The sequence below is a fragment of the Scyliorhinus canicula genome, chromosome 14 (assembly GCF_902713615.1).
Source record: "Scyliorhinus canicula chromosome 14, sScyCan1.1, whole genome shotgun sequence".
NCBI lineage: Eukaryota > Metazoa > Chordata > Chondrichthyes > Carcharhiniformes > Scyliorhinidae > Scyliorhinus > Scyliorhinus canicula.
Genome location: NC_052159.1, coordinates 96104571 through 96128282, shown reverse-complemented (window position 1 = coordinate 96128282; position 23712 = coordinate 96104571).

Genomic DNA, 23712 nt, shown 5'->3' with positions numbered 1-23712 from the left:
TCCGGCGTTGGCGGGCTGCTGCACAGCGCAGGCGTACGTCGCACCCGGGTCGGTTGATGGCTGCGCTCACGAGGCCCACGAGGGTGGCGCTCGGTCAGAGGTGTAGGCCCCCATGTTCTGGGAGGCCACCTCCAGCGAGTTGGAGAGTTGTACTGTCTCTGGGAGGCTGAGTGTCCCCTCTTCTAGTAATCGCTGGCGGATATAGTTAGAGTTCATGCCCGCGACATAAGCATCCCTGATCAGCAGCTACGCATGCTGGGTAGCCGATATCGTCCGGCAGTCACAGTTCCGGCAGAGGATGCGCAAGGCACGTAGGAATTCTGCGAGTGATTCCCCAAGGCATTGCCATCTCGTGGCGAGGAGGTGCCCAGCATATACCTTGTTAACGGATTTCACATATTGTCCTTTTAGCAGCATTATTGCCTCCACGTACGAGGGGGCGTCCCTGATGAGGGGAAAGACTCTTGGGCTCACCCGTGCATGGAGCACCTGCTTCTTCTGGAGGTCTGTGAAGTCTTCATTGAAGGATGCGAGGTACACCTCGAAGCAGCTTAGCCAGTGTTCAAACATTTCTGTAGTGTCGGCTGCTTGTGGGTCCATCTCCAAGCGATCAGGCTTGAGTGATGAGTTCATCTTTAGGAGTTTAGTGTATTAAATTGATACACCATCAATAACACACAACAAGTGATGAACATAACTGAGGCTTTAATACACTAAACAGCAAGCCTGCCGCCTCTGGACCCGAACTGGGTCGGGGGCGGAGTCTTGCCACCTTTATACATAAGCCCGAGGGGAGGAGCCACAGGAGCAAGCATGCACAATACAATACAATACATATAATGCAATAACGTGGTTTACCACAAGTACAAGTTCTATCTATTACAATTCCATATGGAAGTTGACAGTGTGGAATAGGCCCATGAGGGAAAATTTAATTTGCATAACGCCACTTCAAGCTGCATTATGCACTAACCTATTCCTGGGGCAGACAGCATCATGGACTGCTACTCGCGTGGCCTACTGTTTGCCTTCAGGGAATCAACGCAATATGTGTAATGATGCTTGAAGGAGTGCTACACAAATTAATTTTTCCCCCAGAGTAGCCAGATCACCTCCATTTTATTGGGTCCTGTCTGAGCTATCTGCCATAATTACTCTGAGATACTGATGGCACTGCAAAATTTCAGGAGCCCTAATTTTTGGCAGACTAGTCAGAAAACTCGTTGAAAACTGCAAAATGCAAACTGGGTGGTTAGAAATGCACAATAAAAAAACATTAAATTTCAGAAATGTCATACCATACTTCTTCCCATTCTGCCAGTTAGTCAAAGCCACACTTGAATGGTTGCTGTACAAGATAATATTTTTCACCCATTTCTGAACAGTTGCCACATTGGCTAACTGGCACAGAATGGGGGCAACAAACTCTCACCTACATTCCCCAGATATTACACAATCAAGATTTGTGCAAGTTTGCAAAACGAGCCAACAAGACGTCAGTTTGCAACACTCCCAATCTTGTTTCTTTTCATAAATGGGTGTACTTTATGCAGTTACTTATCAAATTAATGCATTCAGTCTGCTATCAAAAGGATTTTCAATGGCAATTGTTATGCACTGCTGAGGTTTAATTGATTTTTCAGCAAACTCGACTAAATTATGCTGATTCTAAATGTGCATGTTCTTTCAGCTGGAATGGAGCTGTGCTGCCTTGTGCCAGAGGCCCAGAGGTTGGGAACTTATTCGAGGTTATCTGTGAAGCTCAGCTCTACCCATTTGGTTTGTGAAACCAAAAGCACAGAATTAGTTTAATACATATTGAACGTCATGTTGCAAGATTACACTCGTCACATTTCTTTTTACTGATAATTAACTTGTGCTTATTTACAACTTGAAGATGTACATTACTTTCAATATACTGAAACATCTTTTGTGATAATTTAAATGAAAGTTATGGTCGGCGGCATGGTAGCACAGTGGTTAGCACTGTTGCTTCACAGCACCAGGAACCCGGGTTCGATTCCTGGCTTAGGTCACTGTCTTCAGAGTCTACACGTTCTCCCTGTGTCTGCGCGGGTTTCCTCCGGGTGCTCCGGTTTCCTCCCACAAGCCCTGAAAGACGTGCTGTTATGTGGTTTGGGCATTCTGAATTCTCCTTCTCTCTACCCGGACAGCCGCCGGAATGTGGCGACGAGGGGATTTTCACAGTAACTTCATTGCAGTGTTAATGTAAGCCTACTTGTGACACTAATAAAGATTATTATTTAAAAAATCATTTTCTGAAAATTGCAACTGAACTTTAACGGAATGGGAAAAAGAGCTGTTTAAAAGTGATTTTTAAAAAGACTTCGAAAAGTGGAAATCTAAAATAAGGCAGAAAACATTGGAAATACATACAGCAGCCAATTTCCCTCTCTCCCCTCCAATTGAATGTATATCAGACAGAACTCTGTATTACTGCGCTCCATTTCAATGCACTTGGACCAGCCTGTCTTTCTGGAAGCAGCTCATTTAAATATTGTTAAAGGGCTGTTTCAAAGTGCACAGTTTATTTTGTGTATTTATTGCCTTTAGTTAAAAGCTTGTTTTGGTAAGCACAGTTCAAGCTTAATGAATATTGTTTGCAGCTTGTTTGTATAAAGCGTAAATTTCCTTTGAAATAGAAACAGAAAATGCTGAATGTGCTGTTTCTGTAGCCATCTAAAATGGCCACCTGCAAAGGACCATGGGAATTGTGGTCAACTTGGACACAGACAAGTACACAGCCTCTGGCAAAGAAGCCAGACCGGACAGAAACTTGCACCCATTAAAAGTCAATCACCATTTCCCTCAGGACAATAGAACTCAAATCAAGGAACGGCAACAGTAGCAGACTAACCGGCGCCACTTCCCCTTATTTGGAAAGGCCTACGTGCCTGGGACAATGATAGCTGGGACACGCCCAACCACTGAGGTATCCGTCCCTTAATTGGCCAGGATCAATGAGGGTGATCAAAACCCTATTGATCCATTGGATCTGGAGTTAGGACCGCCCAAAAGGGCGCGAAAGAGAAGAAGGATAAAAAGCCCTGCACACAAGGGATCAGCCTCTTTTGGACCGGCCTGTGTGCGACCAATTGCAGCATATCAACCAGCCAGGTACAAGGACCCGCGATCGCTACCTGAAGGACGAGCCCAGCCGAGACGAAGCTGAAGACTTCCAACAGACCCACGTGGACACAGGTAAAGGCCTTATCTCCCGCACAGAGCCAGTCACCCCAAATTTATGTAAAGGTCATGTTAGTTATTAGGTCTAGTTTAGTGCGTAGCCGCGTGAATCATTGCATATAGAAATAAGTTTTGTGTTTGTTAATAAACTGTCTTTTGAACTAATATACTGGTTGTTTGGTCATTCGGTCAATATAAGAAACAGCTTGTGGTTCACATAGAAATAAAGAAGTCAATAGTTCCAATGAAAGGTCATCAACCTGAAACAATGGACTTGATTCTCCGACCTCCCACTCCTGTGTTTTCCGATGATACCATTGCCATTAATGGGAATTCCCTTTGAAGCCACCCCAGGCGGCTGGGAAACCTGCGGACAACAGTGTGCGGCTGGAGGGGCGAGACAATCCACCACCAGCGAATGGCTTGAGGATTCTGGTCAATAAACTATGGGTGTGAATCTCCGGAAAGATTTCTAAGTGTGGTAGCGAGCAGGAACAGCCATGAGCGTCCCGGTACATGGCCCAGCATGGCTGGCAATGCCATTCAACTTTAATTGGTCCACTTAACAAGGCCTCACGGGCTTCCCATTGCAAATGAAGACTTGCCAGCTGATTCGCCGGCACCGCGCTCGCCAGCCCTGTGCTAACAAGGTCAAGCAACATTTAAAACCGCTCTTATTCAGCCAACCCCAGCAACAATGGCAACCTGGAGACCGGCACCAAGATTCGGGGATGCAGATCTGGTCAGGCTCCTAGATGTAGTGGCGGCCAGGAGAGATGTCCGGTTCCTCTGAGGGTCCTGGAGTGTCAGTCACAGGGCAGCCAGTGCTGCATGGGAAGAGCTGGCAGCTGTCAGCTCGGGCTGCGTGACCAAGAAGACTGGCCTCCAGTGCCCCTCACCAGACTGGCCTCCAGTGCCCCTCACCAGACTGGCCTCCAGTGCCCCTCACCAGACTGGCCTCCAGTGCCCCTCACCAGACTGGCCTCCAGTGCCCCTCACCAGACTGGCCTCCAGTGCCCCTCACCAGACTGGCCTCCAGTGCCCCTCACCAGACTGGCCTCCAGTGCCCCTCACCAGACTGGCCTCCAGTGCCCCTCACCAGACTGGCCTCCAGTGCCCCTCACCAGACTGGCCTCCAGTGCCCCTCACCAGACTGGCCTCCAGTGCCCCTCACCAGACTGGCCTCCAGTGCCCCTCACCAGACTGGCCTCCAGTGCCCCTCACCAGACTGGCCTCCAGTGCCCCTCACCAGACTGGTCTCCAGTGCCCCTCAGGACTGGCGCCTGCACAGATACCGCTGAGGCCTACTGGAACTTGTAGTTCTTACTCTACGAGTACCATCTCCACTTTTTTAATGGTAAGGATTCTTTTTTTTTTGAAGTCTGGAGCTGATTCCAACCCTGTCCTCTGCTGTAATAGCCAGATCTGTTTTAGGCGCTTTCATCTTGACTCTACCCATCTTTAACCTTTCATTGTATGGATGGCTCTGTCTGGTGTCTAGACCATTTCAAATTCTGGAAATAATTCTGGCAATCATTAATTCCTCTATTTTTGTTGAAACGTCTCATTTGTTCCACAAAGGCTGAATGAAATTATAGTTTTGCCCGGAATATTTTCAAAGTAGCAGACATTTGATCCAACAAGGTCTCCCACCTTGAGAACCAAACACCAGTTAAAACCAGGAACCTGTCCATATGAGACACTTTACACAATCCAACACAAGGTCATATAGTTCAGAATCCCGGAACATGGGGGTAATCAGACCGTGACATTTTATACTTACTCTCTGCCATCTTTCAAATTGGCTACGAGGATTAGTTTTCTGTCTTCATTATTTTTTCTAAGCTTCCAAACTTCACTATTTAGGCAACCATCCACTGTTCTATTCCAGAAGACCAGTGATATTTATACCTCTTTTGAAGAAACATTAAACAACTAAAAGTTCCATTTGAACAGGACACCACTAACCACTAAAATGTAGGAAACTTCATTCAAATTAAAATAACATTCCTGGTGTTACAGACAGGAGAGATTGAATTTAACCAGCCCCAATTTCTCCTCTCGCCACCCATTCCATGTACAGAAAGATGTTTTTGATTTGCTTCTCCCTTTATAAGTGGTGGCGTATTTCCCAAGCCCTCAGTTTAGGGTCGATCTACTTTCTATTATTAACTTCACATCAAACTTGTGACAAGATGGACTCAGAGGGTTACTTTATTTGCACACACACAAATGTGGGTGGAGGTTAGCAATATTGCCTTCTTTCCACATATACAATAAAAGTGCGGGGTAGAAGAAAAAGGAAAGGTTTACAGGGTAAAGATTATAGAGAAAAAAATTATTGTTTCATGAGAGCCCACAATCAAAATCCAATGGCGTATTCCTTCAAAGATTGGCAGGTGGAAAACCGATGCTGGAGAGGTGACTTTCACGAGAAGATAGGCACGCTGAGAAGGATTAGCCTTAGGCGATGGTACAGAAGCACCAGTAGAAACTGTGTAGATGGCAGATAGGCATTCAAACCTGGACAAGCCCCTTTTCTCCACTGCTGCTTGGTAGATGGAAGATGACAGACCGATTTGCTGCACATCGAAGAAAATATAACTGAGGGGACATGTCACATGACTCTGATGTCTCCTCTTTGTCTTTGACAAAGGATGTAGATTTGTTTTCATTGATTCCTGAGATTTTTAATGCTCCGGCTATTAAGAATTGAAAGGATAGAATTTGTCCTGGCAGATGACCTGGCTCCAATTAGCCAGGCTTGGCTTATGAGATGGAAATGGCCTTTGTAAAATTCCTTTTGAACTCTGTCCCACTCTGCAGCCCACAGGGGTCATGAGCATTTGTTCAGAGATAGGTAAAACCTTTTGGCCATTCTCGCCGGTCGGATCTTCTGATCCCACTGACGGCACAACCCCGTCACCTGTTTCACAGCGGCGAGAGGTGCATTCAACGGGAAACCTTGTGGACAATGGCAGGACCAGAAGATCCCACCACCAGCCAATAGCAGGCCACCTCCACTGTGGCAGGTTGGGGGGGAAATCCCAGCCAAACAGAGGCACAAGTATTTTTGATACTACCATGATGGCTCTTTTTGTTTTGTGTCATTGCTCGACATAGATTCAGCCATTTTAAAAGGTTATTGTCCATATGTACATGCAATATATTTATATATAAATATTTTATTAAAATATTGTGAGAGATTTTAGCCCCAGTCCAGACATGAAAGTCTGTTTCATTTTGTCCTATATTCCTCCCACAGGCTGGGACCTCTCTGAATCGCAGAAGGTACAGATTGGACAGATGGATCTGTCACACCCTTGCGAGGGATTGACGACACCTGCTGACAGACTGTGATGGTGGGATATGGGGGTCAGAAGTTGAGAGGCCATCAACTCATACGTCGCAGAAGGACAACCCTTCTGAGGGATCTCCACCACTTCCAAGCAGCGGTGGTCCTCCTTAATTTCTAAAGGGTACAGAGGGAGGGAAATCTTCATGTCTGTCAAAGCCTCCGGTTCCTCATGGTCTTGTCCTAGGCCCAACCATCTTCAGCTGCTTCGTCAATGACCTCCCTTCCACCAGAATTGGAGATGTTTGCGGATGACTGCATAATGGTCTGCACCATTTGTGACTCCTCAGATAACGAAGCAGTCCATGTCCAAATGTAGCAAGATCTGGACAAGATCCAGGCTTGAGCTGATAAGTGGCAAGTTACATTCGTACCATACAAGTGCCAGGCAATGACCATCTTCTCCAAGAGATATAATGATCTATCTTATAAGTTACAAAGAAGTAATTGCTTTCAACTCTGTATTGGACTTGTAACAGTATATGGTTAACTTGTAATGACACAAATTTTAGCTATTGTTATTATCCCAATACTATGGGTACGATTCTCCAGAAAGGTTTCTCAGGATGGTAGCAAGCGGGAATTGCCACGGGCTTCCCGGTGCTCGGTCTAGCGAGGCTGGCAACGCTATTCAACATTAATTGATCCACTTAACAAGGTCTCACGGGCTGGTCGTTGCAAATCAAGGCTCGCCAGCTGATTTGCCGGTACTGCGCTTGCCAGCTCCCCGCTGCCAAGGTCGAGCAGCACTTGCCCAGCTAACTCCAGCCAGCTCGCAACAATGGAGCCGAGGAGACCATCCCCAAGACCAACACTGCGAGGGGGATGACCGCAGGGGAGAGTCTGGTGCACGACATCGGCACCTTTAGTGAAGGTGTCCAAGGCATCGCACAGTCGGTGAGGGCCATGGCTGAGGGTCTCGACAGAATATTCATCTCACTGGGGGATGTCACCAAAATGACCAGGGGTGGCTGCTAGAAACTGTGGAGGCCAGGAGAGATGTCCTGTTCCCCTGAGGGTCCACGAGGGTCAGCCACAGGGCAGCCAGTGCTGCTTGGGACGAGGTTGGTGACAGTGAGCTCAGAGAGTGTGACCAGTGGCCTCCAGTGCAGGAAGAAGGTCAATGACCTACACCGGGCAGCATGAGTGAGTAGACACCAACGCCCACCCACCCCACGGTAGCATCTACACACCCCCCTTCAACCCCCCAACCATTCCACCACCCCCTTCAACCCCTCCAACCCCTCCTTCACACCTCCCCTCCCACCACTGCAAACCATGCTAACAATGCTCCCTTTCCGTCTCCTCAGGAAGCTTTCCCACAATCGCTGGGAGAGGGCCCAGACTGGCGGTGGTGTGCCAGACATCAGGATCCTCACCATTTCAAGAAGCGTGGTCTAGAGGTGACCGGTGTGATCGAAGAACCACCAGGCCTAACCTGAAGGACCTGTTAAATGTGAGTTGATGCCTTACTGACTGGCCCATCCCTCCCACTGACCACATGTCCATTCTCCCACAGAGAATGGTGCCAGCCCATCCCGAGCGGCACCCTCTCCAGCCTCCTAGAAGACCACCTCAGAGGAGAGCTCCAAGGATGCCACCATAATGGGTCATAGCACAGCTGTCATCCCCACCCTCCACCAGCACAGATACATACACCTCGTTGGGATATGTTAGTGGATAGGCTACTGGGGCACAATCTGGTGAGCACCACACTGCTGCTGATGTACATCAGGTGGAGGCAGGAGCTCCCAGACGAGACAGCAGTCAGAAGTCTGCTGGATCCCAGGACCCAGATGGGTTCCAGCCAGTTGCTGAGCCTGTGGAGGAGATCACCCCGGAACAGATGGAGGTGTTAGGGTGCGGCCGGTACATTCAGAGGGAGATGTCAGCGATACTCCAGCAGATCCATAGCCGCTTAGAGGAGTCCCAGGGGCTACAAGATGTCGCCGGCAATGCTTGGCACTGAGGACAACACTGCGAGGGTGGCAACTGCAGCGGAGAGCCTGGTGCACGATATCGGCACCTTTAGTGAAGGTGTCCAGGGCGTCACGCAGTCGGAGACGGCCATGGCTGAGGGGCTTGACAGAATGTTCGCCTCGCTGGGGGATGCCACCCAGTACCAGCCTGATTTGATTTTGATTTTGATTTTGATTTATTATTGTCACATGTATTAGTATACAGTGAAAGTATTGTTTCTTGCATGCTGTACAAACAATGCATACCGTACATAGGGAAGGGAGGAGAGACTGCAGAATATAATGTTACAGTTACAGCAAGGTGTAGAGAAAAGATCAACTTAAAGTAATTGAATTAGAACATTGTTAGAGTGTTTAAAAGAGTTAGAATGAAGCTTGAGAAGCATAGAATGAGAGTAAAAGATAGAATTAGAGGGTATGCTGGGCGCAGCTTGCAAGAAGTCACCTCGCTCCGGTGCCATCTTTCTTTCTTGATGATGTTCTGCAGGACATGCTTGAACCAGCTGTCCCTCTGACCCAAGGTGAACCCCAGGGCTCTCTGGGCACCGAGCAGGAGGAGGGGGGCAGCAGATGCCAACCCAGCCCATCCTATGGAGTGGTAACGGTGGCCACCAGCTCCCCCGGGTTCTACCCCTCTGATGAGGCCACGTCTCATGCCAGCACACGGTACAGGGTGGCACGGCTATACATGTTGCCGACAAGTGAACTGGGGCCATCTGGCCTCAGAGCCCCCAGAGGACGCCTACCAGGGGCATCGGAAGTCATGGGATGTGGTAAGCTGCTGGCTGCCTCCACCTCAGATGTGCATCCTGGGGGCACACCTAGACGTAGTGGTAGAGTTAGGAAGGCCAAGCACATCGAGGATCACTGAGGGCACCAGGGGAGGGGGGAGGGGAAGTGGGTGGGGGGGTAGGTAAGGAGTGAGGTGGTTGAGAGGTGGAAGGGGAGGCGGCACCATCAGGAGAGTGGGGAATTGTTAAACAAATAAACACCTTTGGGCCCAACCATTATGATGCCTCTTTCACCTTCTTCCGTAATGCGGGCTGACTCCTGAACCCTTGGATCATCTCTCTAGGAATCTCCCCCCTCCCCGTGTAACTCACCCACCCTCCGGCCATGGACATGTCGCCAGAGCTGAGCCTCATCCCCTGGGTTTTCGGATGTTGCCTCCTGCAGTGTTCAGGCCCAGTTTCCAAGCATCAAGGTGTGATTGGGATGCTAGGCAATGACTCCCACATGCTACATTCACCTACGGGAATCCACTTGGGTTGTGTAAAGTGCTCACTTAACCACGATTGCCAATTCCTTATTAGCAATAGCTTTCAGCCGCACAGCCAGTCAGTTTGTTGGGGTTATGGGTGGTCCGTGGGGCAAACAGACAAGGAAAAGGGTTGCCCTAGGAATGGGTACACATGATCCAGGGGTTGGCATGGTGGTGCCCTGTTCGTTTGCCCTCCATTTGCCCCCCAGCATGCTCCCCTACTCTCTCACGGCAGCCCACCCCTGAGGAGGGTTCCCCACCCCCAGCCGAGGGTCCCCAATCCTCCAGTGAATACTGGGGTGGCAAGCCCAGCACGCCTGTGAGCAAAGATGGCTACTCCCCTTCTCGGCTTCCCATAGAAGCCCTTCCGCCACGGTTACATTTTTCAAAAAGGGTGCGAATCGGTGCCAGGGTGGGCGCTTGCTGGGGAGGCCACTGAATGACAGGCGCCCATTGGATATGGGGTGGCTCTTGTTAATTGCATGGAAATGGGGCTTAAGTGGTGATAATTGGTTTCTTGCCACGCTACGGCGAGATCCTGATTTCGCCGAGGGGAGAGGGCCGGTTGCATCACAAATTGCCGTCTGGCGCAGTTCTCGTTTTTGGCCTCTCCCACTATTCACTCATCCACTGAGTTCTCCACAGTCTCTGTATTTTGTACTGTGTTCCTTTTGATTTTTGACTTTGGTTTCTTTGCCTTTTCCCCTCACTGCCTTTTGTTTCTGTCCCCATTTTAATTCCCTGTGACATCTGCATCAGTTTCCACCGCCCTGCCATATTAGTTTAAACCCATGTTAGTCTATGGCAGAACAGAGCAGTGTTAGTGTACAGGGGCGGAATTCTCCGATCCCCCCGCAGGGTCGGGGAAGCGCCCAGGGCCGGCGTAAATCCCGTCCTGCCGACGTGGTTTAAACCACCTCTGTGCTGGTGGGATTGGCGACACGAGCGGGCCCCTGGGGTCCTGGGGGGGGGGGGGGGCGCGAGGTGATCAGACCCGGGGGGAGGGTGCCCCCACAGTGGCCTGGCCCGCGATCAGGGCCCACCGATCGGCGGGCGGGCCAGTGCCGTGGGGGCACTCTTTTTCTTCCACCGCCGCCACGGCCTCCACCATGACGGAGGCGCAAGAGACCCCCTCCACCGTGCATGCGCCGGTAGTGACGTCAGCAGCCGCTGACGCTCCGGCGCATGCGCGGACTGGTGAAGGCCTTTCAGCCAGCCCCAGCGGCGGGCGGAGTAGCGCCAAAGGCCTTTGGCGCCAGTTTTGGCGCCATCGCGGAGCGAGAGCCACTCCGCCGCTGGCCTAAAGTTGGGAAAATTCCGCACCTTTGGGGAGGCCCGACGCCGGAGTGGTTAGCGCCACTCCGCTACGCCAGGACCTCCCGCCCCGCCGGGTAGGGGAGAATTTCACCCTAGAGCTCTAAAACCTCCAGTGAACAGCCTACAAAGAAGAAACTTAAATTGCAGCCAATATAAAGATAATATTTTGAAGTATGGTTTTGTTAATTGTGCCAATGCAATTCAGGATTCAAAGCCCATATGTGTTATGTGCAGGAGGGTACTGCGAATGAGAGCTTAAAATGCTCAAAACTACAAAGGCATCTGAAGATTAAGCATGGGGAGCTTGAGAACTAACCTCTTGATTTATTTCAAAGGATGCAACGAGAACTGAAATCATCAGTGAAGTTGTTAGCAGAAATGTAACATTGAATGACAAAGAACAATTAGCCTCTTGCATGGTAGCTTACTGTGTAGCTAAAGAGAAAATGCCCCACACTACAGCAGAGATATTGGGCGGGATTCTCCGAAACGGCGGCTAAATGTTGACGCCGGCATAAACACCAGAGCGTTTAACGCTGGCATCAACGTGCCCCTTGGCCCAGCAATTCCATGGTCAACAGGGGGCCAGCAGGGTGCTGGAGTGCTCCACGCAGTTCCGACTGCCGATACGAGGCCCTGCAATTCTGGCCGCGGGACCGCGCATGGGTGCAGCGGTCACTTGCAGTGGTGGCCCCGCGCAACATTGCGGACGGACACAGCAATCCGGCCCCCGCAATATAGGCCCCACCTAGATCGCACACACCCGCCGATTGGTGGCCCTCAATCATAAGCCTGGCCGTCCTGGAGCTCCCCCCCAGTGACGGATACCCCGCCCCCCACCAGAGCGGCCGTGGACTGAGTCTGCAGCTGCCACTCCGAGTGCCCGCCGGGTGGAAGCATGTTACAACCACGCCGGCGTTAACTCGGCCAGCTGCCAGCTGAGAATCACCACGGCGGCCTCTTTCAATTGCCCCCGATCGGTGCCACGATGGCCGCGCGTGCAACTGGCGGCGATTCTCCGGTTCACAGAGAATCGTGGGAAGGCATCGGACCCGATCACGGGTCTGATGGCCCATTCTCCACCCCCATGCCGAAATCGCGCTCGATGCGGAGGCTCAGAAATCCCGCCCATTAATTCTTCCTGAGACATGTGGTTCGCATGTGGTCTTAGATGTGAGATCAGCTGAAAAACGGAAATACATTCCGCATAGTGATAACACAACAGCACGCCGAATTTGTGATATTTTTGAGAATAAGTACAACTTATTTCTCGTTTAAAGTCAGCACAAGAGTTCTCAATACAACTGGATGCAAGTGTAGACATTTGAGTATGTGCAACCTTGCTGGTTTATGTAAGGTATGTTTGGCACAATTAATTACCAACCACCATTATTAGCACAAAGATCCTTCGAGTGTTGAATAGTTACACGATTGGAAAGTGTGGGTTCGACTGGATTCATTGCAGAGGAATCACAAGCGATGGAGCAACCAACATGACTGGGGAAAACAGCAGAGTTAGAATAAGGGTTAAGGAGGGAGCTGGTCAGAATATTGTTTGGAATCATTGCTTTATTCACCGTGAGGCATTGGCATCGAATAAAATCCCATCCAATCTTGAAAGTGGTGTAGACAAGAATTGTGAAAGTAATAAATTTCATGAAACGCAGCGTACTGAATACCAGGCAGTTAGAGGCTCGGTGTCCCGATATGGGGTTCGGGCACACACATTTATTGTTCCACACAGAGGTACGTTGGCTGTTAAGGGGTTGGGTGCTTAGCAGAGTTTATGGACTGAGGTATGAAATCCATGCTTTCCTCCTGGAGAAATCATCCCCTCTGGCGGGTTCGTTTGGTGATGAAAGTTGGATGCTAACTATATCTTACCTTGCCAATATCTTTTCAATTCTAAACAAACTGAACCTCAAATTGCAAGGAAAGGATAATGATTGCTTTCGGCATTGTGAAGAAATAGCTGCTTTCCAAGGTCATTGAGAGTTTAGCAAGTGTGAGTACAAAACCAAAACTATTACATGTTCCCCACAATGCTCCGATACATCGAAGAAAACTGGGAACTGTCAATTGACTGACAAACCTTATGCGTTGATCAACAGTTTTTGCCACTACTTTCCAGAGGATAAGTTTTAGATTTTGAAAGAGAAGAGGTGGGTGAAAAATCCCTTTGCTTTTAAGAACCCAGAATCAGTTATTAACTTACAGCTGACTCCAAATTAGGAAACTGAACTGCTGCACCTAACCTGTGACAGCACATTAGAAATACTACACAAGGCCATGAGATTGTCAGCATTCTGCAGTAGCATCTCCCAGGAGTATCCAGCGCTGAGTAAGACTAACATTTTGTTGTTATTGGGGAGCCCGATTTATCAGCGCATGGCATCTGATGGCAAAAGAGCCACTCCAATAAGACACGATAAGTGGGCTTCATTCCTGAATGATCTAACACTCATTTTTAAACTTTTAAAAATCAGACATGAATTTAGAACAACTACCTGTTATACAGAGGAGGGACATCGATGATGACTACACAAGGGACATTCTAAACAGGTCTCACCTAGGGTGGGGTTAGTGATAGGTACCTTGTGGGACTCTTAATCCTTTTATCTGGAGGAATTATCAGCCATACCCCTTGTTTAGTACAATAACAGCACAATACACAGATAGCAATGTTATCGTAGAACAGGCAGACCCTATTAAGCCCATATTCAATTGTACTGATAGTGACTCTGACAAATGAGGCTACCACCAGCATTTGGTGTTCCAGTAACAGACAGATTATTACTAATCACAAGGGGAAAACTGTAAAATATACGTCATTATTGAAGACACTCTCTGTCTGAGTACAGAGAAATGCAATTGTCAGGTTTGTATGTACTCGGTCATACTACTGGTTCAGTCCACTCGAGGGGCAACAGCCTCGCAGACAGTCAGGCGAAAAGCATGGTCTGCATACTACCTCTTCAGGAGGGGCCTGCCCCATTTTGTGTTATTACTAGGGCAGTAAGGGCAGCTAATCATGACGCGGAACTGATTCAGCTATTACACCTGACCAAAAAGAATCCAAAAGGATACCTATCATTGTAAATCTTACTCGGAGAGTCCTACTGGTATTGTTCTGGTAAAGCTGCCCAAGGGGATCCGAGGAGTACCACTGAGACACCAACGGAAACCTCGTGCAAAAGGAGACCATGAGAGTACAAGTTAGGCGCAATGCGTCGCCTGTATGACATTTTGAAAATTGACTCCTTTATGCTGGTGGCCAGACATGCTCCGTGCCTTAAAGCATACATGGCAAATTGTGAGCCATGTGATCCAACAAATAAATTCTCACTCATTAAACCACCATCACTAGCTGCTGTGAAGACTATTCAATCGCTTCAAAAAAACTTTTGTTGATTTTATTGGGACACTTTTCCCTTCAGCGGAGTTTGAACATGTTCTCATTGACATATATGGTTGCACTTCCTTCTGTTGGCTAATCCCCACAAAATCTCTTTCGGAAATGGCACTTGTTGATGCTATTACTGACATTATTAATGTAGCTGGTGTACCCAAGATCCTGCACTCTGTTTCCAGAGTGTTCTGGGACTTCTTGTGAGCAATGCGGGATTGGGTTATCTAGTTATTCTCAGTTCAGGGGACTGATAGAACATAAAAACCAGGAGGTAAAAAAGTTATTAACCAAACTGTTGAGAATCAGAGGGAATAAGTGGATCATCATCATTCCAAAAGTGTAACTATTGCTAAATAATGTGGCCACAATGCTCCCCAGAAAATCCTATTATTTGATGTATTGCATTGAAATGCACACACCACTTACCCATGGTTTTTATTGCTTCTAAGCTTTCTGATTCCTTGACCCGACAGCAACAATTAGATTGAAAACAAGAGATAACAATGAGGTTCATGCAATTGATAAGAGGATATGTGATACACAGATAAAAACTGATGACTACCGAAGCATGTCTACATTTAACTGGCGAATGGGTACAGGAGAGAAAGTTTGAACACAAATTTGGTGTGTGATCTAAGTGGAAACAGCCGACTCAAATACATTCCGTTGGTAATGAAAGAACTGCAAAAATATTTAACAATCAGCCAGAAGGTGAGCAAACTCTTAATATTGTCTCTGTACACAACCGTACCAGGTTCCCTGAAGGGTACCATCATGGCGGGTCTGTACATGGTGCAGTCTGCCTTCCACGACCCTGCTTGGAAAACAACATCGAAAACAGCAGTGATTGAGCTTCAACCAACAGCGCCAATAGCCATCCCCTCGACTTGCAACAAAACGCTCTGCAAGGCCTCAAAGATTGGTTTTACGAGGAACCACAGTCAAAGCCACAAGTAGTAACTGCACCGCAGCAGATGCTTCTTGGAAAGAGCTACGCGTCAACATCTGTAAATGTTGAGTCTTGCCCTTACATAAGAAAGGATTTGAGTTTTTAGCTATAACAATATCAACGCCCATTCCACCATGGCCTCCATACTCAATTCGAAGGTATCACTTCCTTTTGGTGTCTCTCAGCCACATTCACTCATCCTGTCAGATGGCTCCATTTATCAGCCTACACCAGTTGAATGAAACTCCACTATTTTGGCTAAAGCTCTTACAATTCAGTCTGTTCATCAAGAAAATGTACTAGTTCCATGACTTCATGTTACTCTGCACAGGAGAGGAGAATCCAGCCTTTCGAATGTCAGGTGATAACCCAGATGAAACAACATGCAATGGGCAATGCTTTGAGCACTGAGACAGTACTATTTAATGACTGGGGTGGACAAACCATTTATCATCAGCCTTGCTGTTAAGTGATTTTTCTATGAACCCTTTGCAGTGCAGTTGCTTTTGTAGGGTTATTGTTTTTCCTTTTCTGCCTTTTATTGATGTTGCAGCGTCTCTGCGCTGGACTGAATTACTTTGTTGTTTGCCGAGTCGAAGACTGCATACCTCAAACTTCTTTGCACTTTGTTTCATTCCGCTGCCTCATCCTTTGGGGGTAATTTTGTGCCAGCGTTAGCTGTCAGTGAAAACGGCGACCTAGGGGCAAATTAACACGAGGGTCAGGAAAAGCGATTCTCACCAGCGAGTTCACGTTTCCCAATTTTCCACAGCTCTCGACGATGATGTAATGAGGTTCCCATCCACAAATGGTGAGAACCATATTGCAATACATTTGAATACATTTTAATATGATTAATGAACCCCCCCCCCCCCCCCCCACCATATGACTCCCCCTCACATAATATTCATAACTCACCGAAATGACATCATGTTGGCAAGGTTTACAACATGTATATGAAGGTGTGAACCAGCCCTGGGGACCCCCCGGGAGCACAATGGTAAGTAAAGCCTCCGGGGGAGGGGGGGACCTGCCTGGACGCTGCCCCCTGGCATAGGTTGGCACTGCCAACATGGCCGTGCCTACCTGGCTGTGCCAACCTGTGCTGGACAGTGCCAGAGGTGGGTTCTTTGACCAGCTCAATTAGAGGTGGGGACATTCACATTATGTGTGGTTGGGAGAGGGGGATAGCACCAGGGCCTTTGAAGGGGGTGACTTTGCATTGACAGTGGAGTGGCCGTTGAGGGGAGAGTGGGCAGTGAAGGAGAGCAGGCCTTGAGGGAGGGAACTTGCATGCACAACAGGGGGAGCAGGCATTGAGGGGGGAGCTGGCTTTGGACACCTTGCATAGGGAGGGGCACACTGGCAATACTGCTGCAGTTTTTCTTGGCGTTGGGGTGGGGGAGATGCTCCGATGATTGTGCCATGGGAGAAAGGGAGAGCCCCCGATGATTGTGCCATGGGATAAAGGGAGAGCCCCCGATTATTGTGTCATGTGGGGGAAGGATAGCTGTAATAACCTCTATGGGACACATCCAGCTGGGGATAATTGTTTTCCCGTGCTCATTGGGATTGAAAGTTCCCCTGCTATGGGTGGGTAGCTTATCCGCACTGGTATAAAAGGTTGGCCAGTGTGGAGCCAAACATAAATGAGAGAACCCAGTGAGGTGTAACCGGGCCTAATGTAAATAATATTATTGTTATTTAAATCTCTTTACTACAATCAATGTGGACTCCCTGTGCCTTACTAAGCTGGCGACGAGGATAAAACTGGAGCTGTCGATGTGCAGCCTGTCTAGCTGAGCCACTTCCCCAAAATATTTCATAGACTAAGGTACGGAGTTCATTGATTTATGTTGCTGCTGTTCGGACGTTGGATGTTTTTGACCCTGAGTTGAATTCCTAAAATCAGTGTGCAGAAACTCTGCGGTGCTTTTCCGAGCCAGTAGGGACGTGGAGTATGAGCGCTGGGCCGTGGTTTTGCTGCCAGCCCACGGAGCATGTACGTTTGGAGTGGTTGGGGGCCTAGCATATCCGACAGTCCTGGATGTGGTATCACCTGACCAACTTCTCATGTTGGTGGCACAATGTTTCAATCTGTCTCCGTCTATCATGGTTTCGTGATACTGGTTCAATACAGCGGTCCACCAGGGAGTCCGTTGTCCAGTTTTTGCTGGACTTTTGGAACCTCGTCAAAGTTGCTAAGTATGGCACTGCATTGACTGACATGTTCAGTGTCCGATTGGTCTGCAGGATGCACGACAATGATATTCAAACAGAGAGCTGATGGTTACTGTGTGGCTGCAAGTTGTACATAGCGACGCTAATGAGTTCCGCTTTCGGGTGCAGGCAACTGGTGTGCGGACGCAATGACCTTCATTTGAGAGTTTGGAGGGTGTTATCAAATGGCTGAGTATGCAAACTGAAGTCCATTGCCATTGAGTTATCTGACACATTCCAAAAGGGAACGCTGGCCCTGTGGCGGCGAGCAAGGAACCCTGCTGTTTTTTGTTGCATTGCAGTTTTATGTGGTTCTGGCAGCAGTGTAGGAGGAGCTTCAGGGCAACAGCTCTCTGGCATTTTGGGAGGTGCTGCAGATCTCCATTTTCCATGTTAGCACTGTGAGGGGCGTTCGGGAGATAAAGGATGTAGAGCTGGGTATTGTCAGGTGCCAGACCCCGCCTGGACCCTCTGTGGTTTGGAAGAATGCCGCAGCAATTCAGACCTTGGGTCAATGGATCAGACATGCTGTACGCTGTCTCCAGGCTCGGCTGTTTGCGACTTCGCCCCCTGTGTGACGGGCGGGTGTGTCGGACCGGACATAATCATTGGCAAGATACACGCCAACCAATCCTGCTCATCTATTCTATGGCGTCCTATCGGAACCAAAAGGCTTTCGTTTTTCCTGTCACTTGGCTGTTGCTAATGCTGCACCAGTTTCCTCCTCCTCTTTCTCCCAACTCTTCTGTCTTTGTCGTCTCCTTCTCATCCTCGTCTTTCGAAAGGATCTTCAGACTTTGAGGGGGTGGGGGGGTGGGGAGGAATGTAATAGCTTGTACCTGCCTTATCCAGCTCGGGATTATTGCTTCCCCGTGCTCATTGGGACTGCAGGACCCCCCCCATTATGGGCAGGGTAGCTTAACCGTATTGGTATAAAAGATCGGTCAGTGGGGAGCTAAGCAGGAAGGAGAGGGGATCCCATGAAGTGCCACCAGGGAAGTGGGGAAAGTTTCAACTCTCTTCTGATAGGGACACCCATTAAAGATGCCGCCCTGATATCTGTGAAGCCAGCCTTGCCGATTCTATCAGACCCTGCCCGCCAGACTAATGGCGTCAATCGTGCCTCCTGATTTTTTTGTGTCAGTGTGACAGAAATTCAGGTCTGTAAAGCCAGCAGCACATTTGGAGAAATACATGCCAGTTTCCAGTCAGAGCCTGACACTCTGGACTGGATTCTTTCATCCCGCCCACCGTAAGATCACCACAGGTGGGACACGGACAATGGGTGGGATTGTCCGGAAGCGCCCCATCCCGGCAATCGGATATTCATGCCTGAGGTCAATGGATCTTTACATGGTCCGCATCCCGCCCGTGACAATCTTGCAGCTGGCACGGCCGAAGAATCCAGCCCCATGTATAGGCCATTGACATCAGGCGGGAATTTCCAGTTGCCGGGCAGGTGCGGCCGGCGAATCCCATCCTCTGACAAATTATGGGAAAATTACGCCCTTTGATTTCATCTCATGGTTTTTGTCCCTTTTATCGCACATCGACACTTTCCCTGCGCATAGCCTCTTGTCTTGGACCAATGAGGCTGCTTCACATTTTGTACTTTATTAACATTGTGCTTAGCTAGTGCCTTGTTGCATGCCCTTTTTATTCTTCTGGTATCTTTCATATTTGATTCGTGTTATTTGCCTTTTTGATATATGTATGCTGTATGGTTGTATATAATTCCTTCTCACTGTTTGCTTTTATCCTGGTCATGTGAGGGCGTGAATAAATAGATAGAATTCATTAGTATTTAGAATTGAGAAAGTGGACACATGTGCAGCCATTTTTACCCAGACGACTTAGAGGATATACCCGGCAGCTTGTGTTTCAACAGGTGTTAAAACAGATGTCATCTGAGCCACGTATAGAGTAACACCAGGACCTTCAAATTTCTCTTCACACTAAGGTAAGTAAAAGCTCTGAAGTCATTTTCAAAGAAACTTTAACAGCTTTTATGATGTTATTGTCTCTCTTTATCTATTCAGGAGATATTCTTAGAACTTACCCCAGCAAATTAGAAAAACAGACTCTTAAAAAATCTATGCCTCTATTAAAAGTTTAAAATCACTTCTGTAAAAATATAGGAACAATTAAAGGTAAATCGTAAATATATTAAGGATATATTTAGGAACATGATGACCATATATCAGGCTCACAGCGTGGATAATCAAACCATTTTAACAATTAAATCATAGAGAATAATAAGGTCACATCTAAGAAGAGTTAATCAAAGAGTTAATCGAAGATAATCATTGCTGTTAATGAATTATGTAATGTGGTTTAGAAGGGTATAACTGTTCCAGTTCCCTTTCAGAAAATCAGGAATTTTGTAGAAGGCAACTGGGAGCACCCTTCAATGTTTCTCCACCTTTGTTCCCTTTTCAAAATTCTCCATATGAACTCCGACAATTCCGATGGGCTTTCCTAGCAACTTCCAATATGCTGAACAAACATGTCCCACATTATTGCAATGGTAGCACCACCACCAACAGTACCTTTCTTCCTGGTCTGAGGAGAACATCTTGGCGCATTCCTAGCTATCCGTTCCTTACCTTGGCTGCCTGCCTTCCTTTCTCTCTTCCAATTCCTATCCTATTCAAAAATATGGGGGTGACGCAACAAAGGTTTAAATTTATGGATTAGCCATTATTGGCGCATGTCCAGCGGGTAAAACCCTTTGGTCTTCAACATAGGTTCTTATCACAGAAGGTAGTGCATTCTTAAATACTTCCAAGAGAATGATTTCTCTCAGAGCCTCATAGGTAGTTTCAACTCCTAATGCTTGTACCCACCTATTAAAATTGTTCTGCTTAACGCTTTCAAATTCAACATACGTCTGTCCCAGCTGTTTGCTTAAATTCCGAAACTTTGGCCTTTATGCCTCTGGAACTAATTCATATGCACCCAGGATAGTCTTTTTACTTCATCATCATCTTTAGACCCCCCTTCTGACAGGGAAGCATCAACTTTCTGTGCCCGCCTCATCAGTTTACTTTTCATGGGTTATGTCCAGTTTTCCTTTGGCCACTCTGTTTGAGTTTTCTCAAATGCCATGAAGAATGCCTCTACATCATTTTCAAAATACTGGTAGGGCCTGTACATATTTAAACATATCCCCATCAGGATTTGGTCTGGGAAGGGTTATTTCTCCCTCTTAACTTTCCTCAACTTCTGCCTTTAACTCCAACCTTTTAATTTGATATTATCTTGCCAATCTTTCCATTTCCCCATCATGTTTACTCATTTCAATGTCCTTTTGAAAAGCACTTTCTTCCTCGTTTTCAAGCATCTCCATTTTTAGAAATTCCCTCTCATGCTCGAACTGCGCCCAAATTCTCTCCAGATGAGGTTCCCCACCAGAAAATGCTTCTTTTGCTGCACTACCTGAACTACTTGCTAATGGGCTCGCCTGTTTTTTTAACAGACATACACTCAACTAATGCACTGCATATTTCTGCCTTCTTAGCTTTAACCGGCAGATCTAGTTTTAATTCACTTGCCAATTCAATTAACTTGTCTTTTCGAAGCCCTTGTAAATAATCCAAAGATAAGTCCTCCATCTGAAGAAAGGTTTTAGCAGCTTCCAGATTCACCCTGTTATCCTATCACAAACCTGGGGCTGGATTCTCGGAAAATGGGGCTATGTCCCTATGCCAGCGTCAAGAAAGTCCAGAGTGATTCTCCAACCTGCAGGGGGCTAGCAGGGCCCCGGAGTGCTTCTCGCACCTTTGGCTGCAGATACGGAGCTCTGCACTTCCGGTCGGGAGTCCGCACATGTGCACAACGGTGGTCTGCGGCGGCCGCCCTGTGCGACAGGGCGGGCTCTCACTGCGGACCCTAATGCAAGAAGTAGGTCCCCACGAGATCGGGCACACCCATGGATCAGTGCCGCCCGATCGCCCCCGAACGTCCATGAGGCCCGCCCCGGTGAAGGATCCCCGCCCCCCACCACGGCAGTCGCGGACTGAGTCCGCACCGCCACCCGAGGTTCCCGATGGCCGATATGTGGTTAGAACCACGTCGTCGGGAACCCAGCCAGTTATACTTGGAGAATCGCGGGGGGGCCTCTGTCAATGGCCCCCACCCGCGCCACATAGACCGCACGTGCGCGATTGGCGGCGATTCTGCATGGACCGCAGAATTGTTTCAGCAGCGCCCGCTACGATTCCTGTGCGAATGACCATTCTCCACCCCCGTGCCGAACGCAATTTCACCACGGAGGCTCAGAAAATCCCGCCCGGGTGCCTCGTTAGTATTTAATGTACGCCAAATTGTCACTGACTACTATTCCAAACAATCGACAAAACCTGGCAACACAGCGTTCTGACAAGCAGGCTATTTTAACTTAGTCTTTAGCTTAAAAGCACGCCCCAATTATGGATCCATGGATGAAAAATAATAAAAAATGAAATAAGTGGGAACAAAATAGATAACAGGATGGACTCTTCCAAACTGGTCTCTGTTCCCAAACGGTCAACTTTTGACTCTGCTCATTGACAATGCAATAAAAACCAAGATCTCACCATTGTTTCCAAAGCTCAAAGCAGGAGTACAATTCACCCATCCTACAAAATACTCCTGAACTTCGACAGCCAACATAAGCTTATCATCATCCACACATGCATCCAAATCTCCATGATTCAGCTTAAAGAAATCTCTGCAGGGAGCCACAGGGTGGTACAGTGGGTAGCACTGCTGCCTCACGGCGCTGAGTTCCCAAGTTCGATCCCTGCTCTGGATCACTGTCCGTGCGGAGTTTACACATTTCTCACCGAGTTGGTGTGGGTTTCGCCCTCACAACTCAAAGATATGCAGGCTAGGTGGATTGGCCACACTACCTTACCCCTTAATTGGAAAAAAAATTGGGTACTCTAAATTAAAAAAAAAGAAATCTCTGCTGAAAGTAGGAATTTCATATATACATTGTATTATAAGTATCCGGTGCAGTAATGGGTAAAAGCCTGGGTTAGTGTATGTATCTGCTGCAGCAATTTGATTTAAATTCCTGGTTTAAAAGAGAAGCAATCACTGTGGCTACAGGGGTGCAATTATGATGTTGTAAAAGTAAGATGATAATTCATTCCAACCATTCCAATAATTCATTTTTTGGTGAATAATGTTCACCAAAGTAGAACTAATGGAATTTTGTTTATAGAAACAAGATTCCCTGTGGAGTAGATAATTAGCCTTAGTGGGATGATCATGACCCATTTAGTGGGATGAGGTTTATGTAATTAATGGGAGGAGCCAGGGCTGAAGGAGTCAGTTTGGAGTTTAAGGTTCAGTTTTAATTTTGCTGTGCACAAAACAACAGTTTCTGGAAAAATTGTGGTCTGACATAAGCACGAATGAGCAGGTTGTTTCCTGAAGGATCTCTCTCTCTCTCTCTCCAAGACATCTCTATGCAGCAAATATTCCTGTGTCTGTTCATTGTTTTTCAAAGTGGGTTTTGACCTGAGATGGGATTGGCTTGACTGGAGATGAAGAAGATATCAATTAGAAGTTAAAGTCTTTAATTCTCCGCATGTCTGCATGGGTCTCATCCCCACAGCCCAAAGATGCGCAGGGTAGGGGCATTGGCCACGTTAAATTGCTCCTTAATTGGAAAAAAATAATTGGGTACTCTAAATTTATTTTCAAAACATTTTCAAAAGAAGTTAAAGTGTTCATTTTGTTGTTAATCATTGTTTAACTGTAATTGTAAGCTATTTATTTTATGATGTCAAAGTTAGTTTAATACTGTGGTAATAATAAAGCTTGTTTTAATACACCATGTGCGCGATTCTCTGCTCTCCACACCGGGTGGGAGAATCGCGGCAGGGCCGGGCGACTCACGACATGCCCCCCTGGCACCCCCCGCGATTCTCCCATCCCCCGCTCGAATAAATCGCCGGTCGCCATTTTTCACGGCGACTGCCGATTCTCCGGCAACCACACCTGGTCGCTGCCGTCGTGAACATG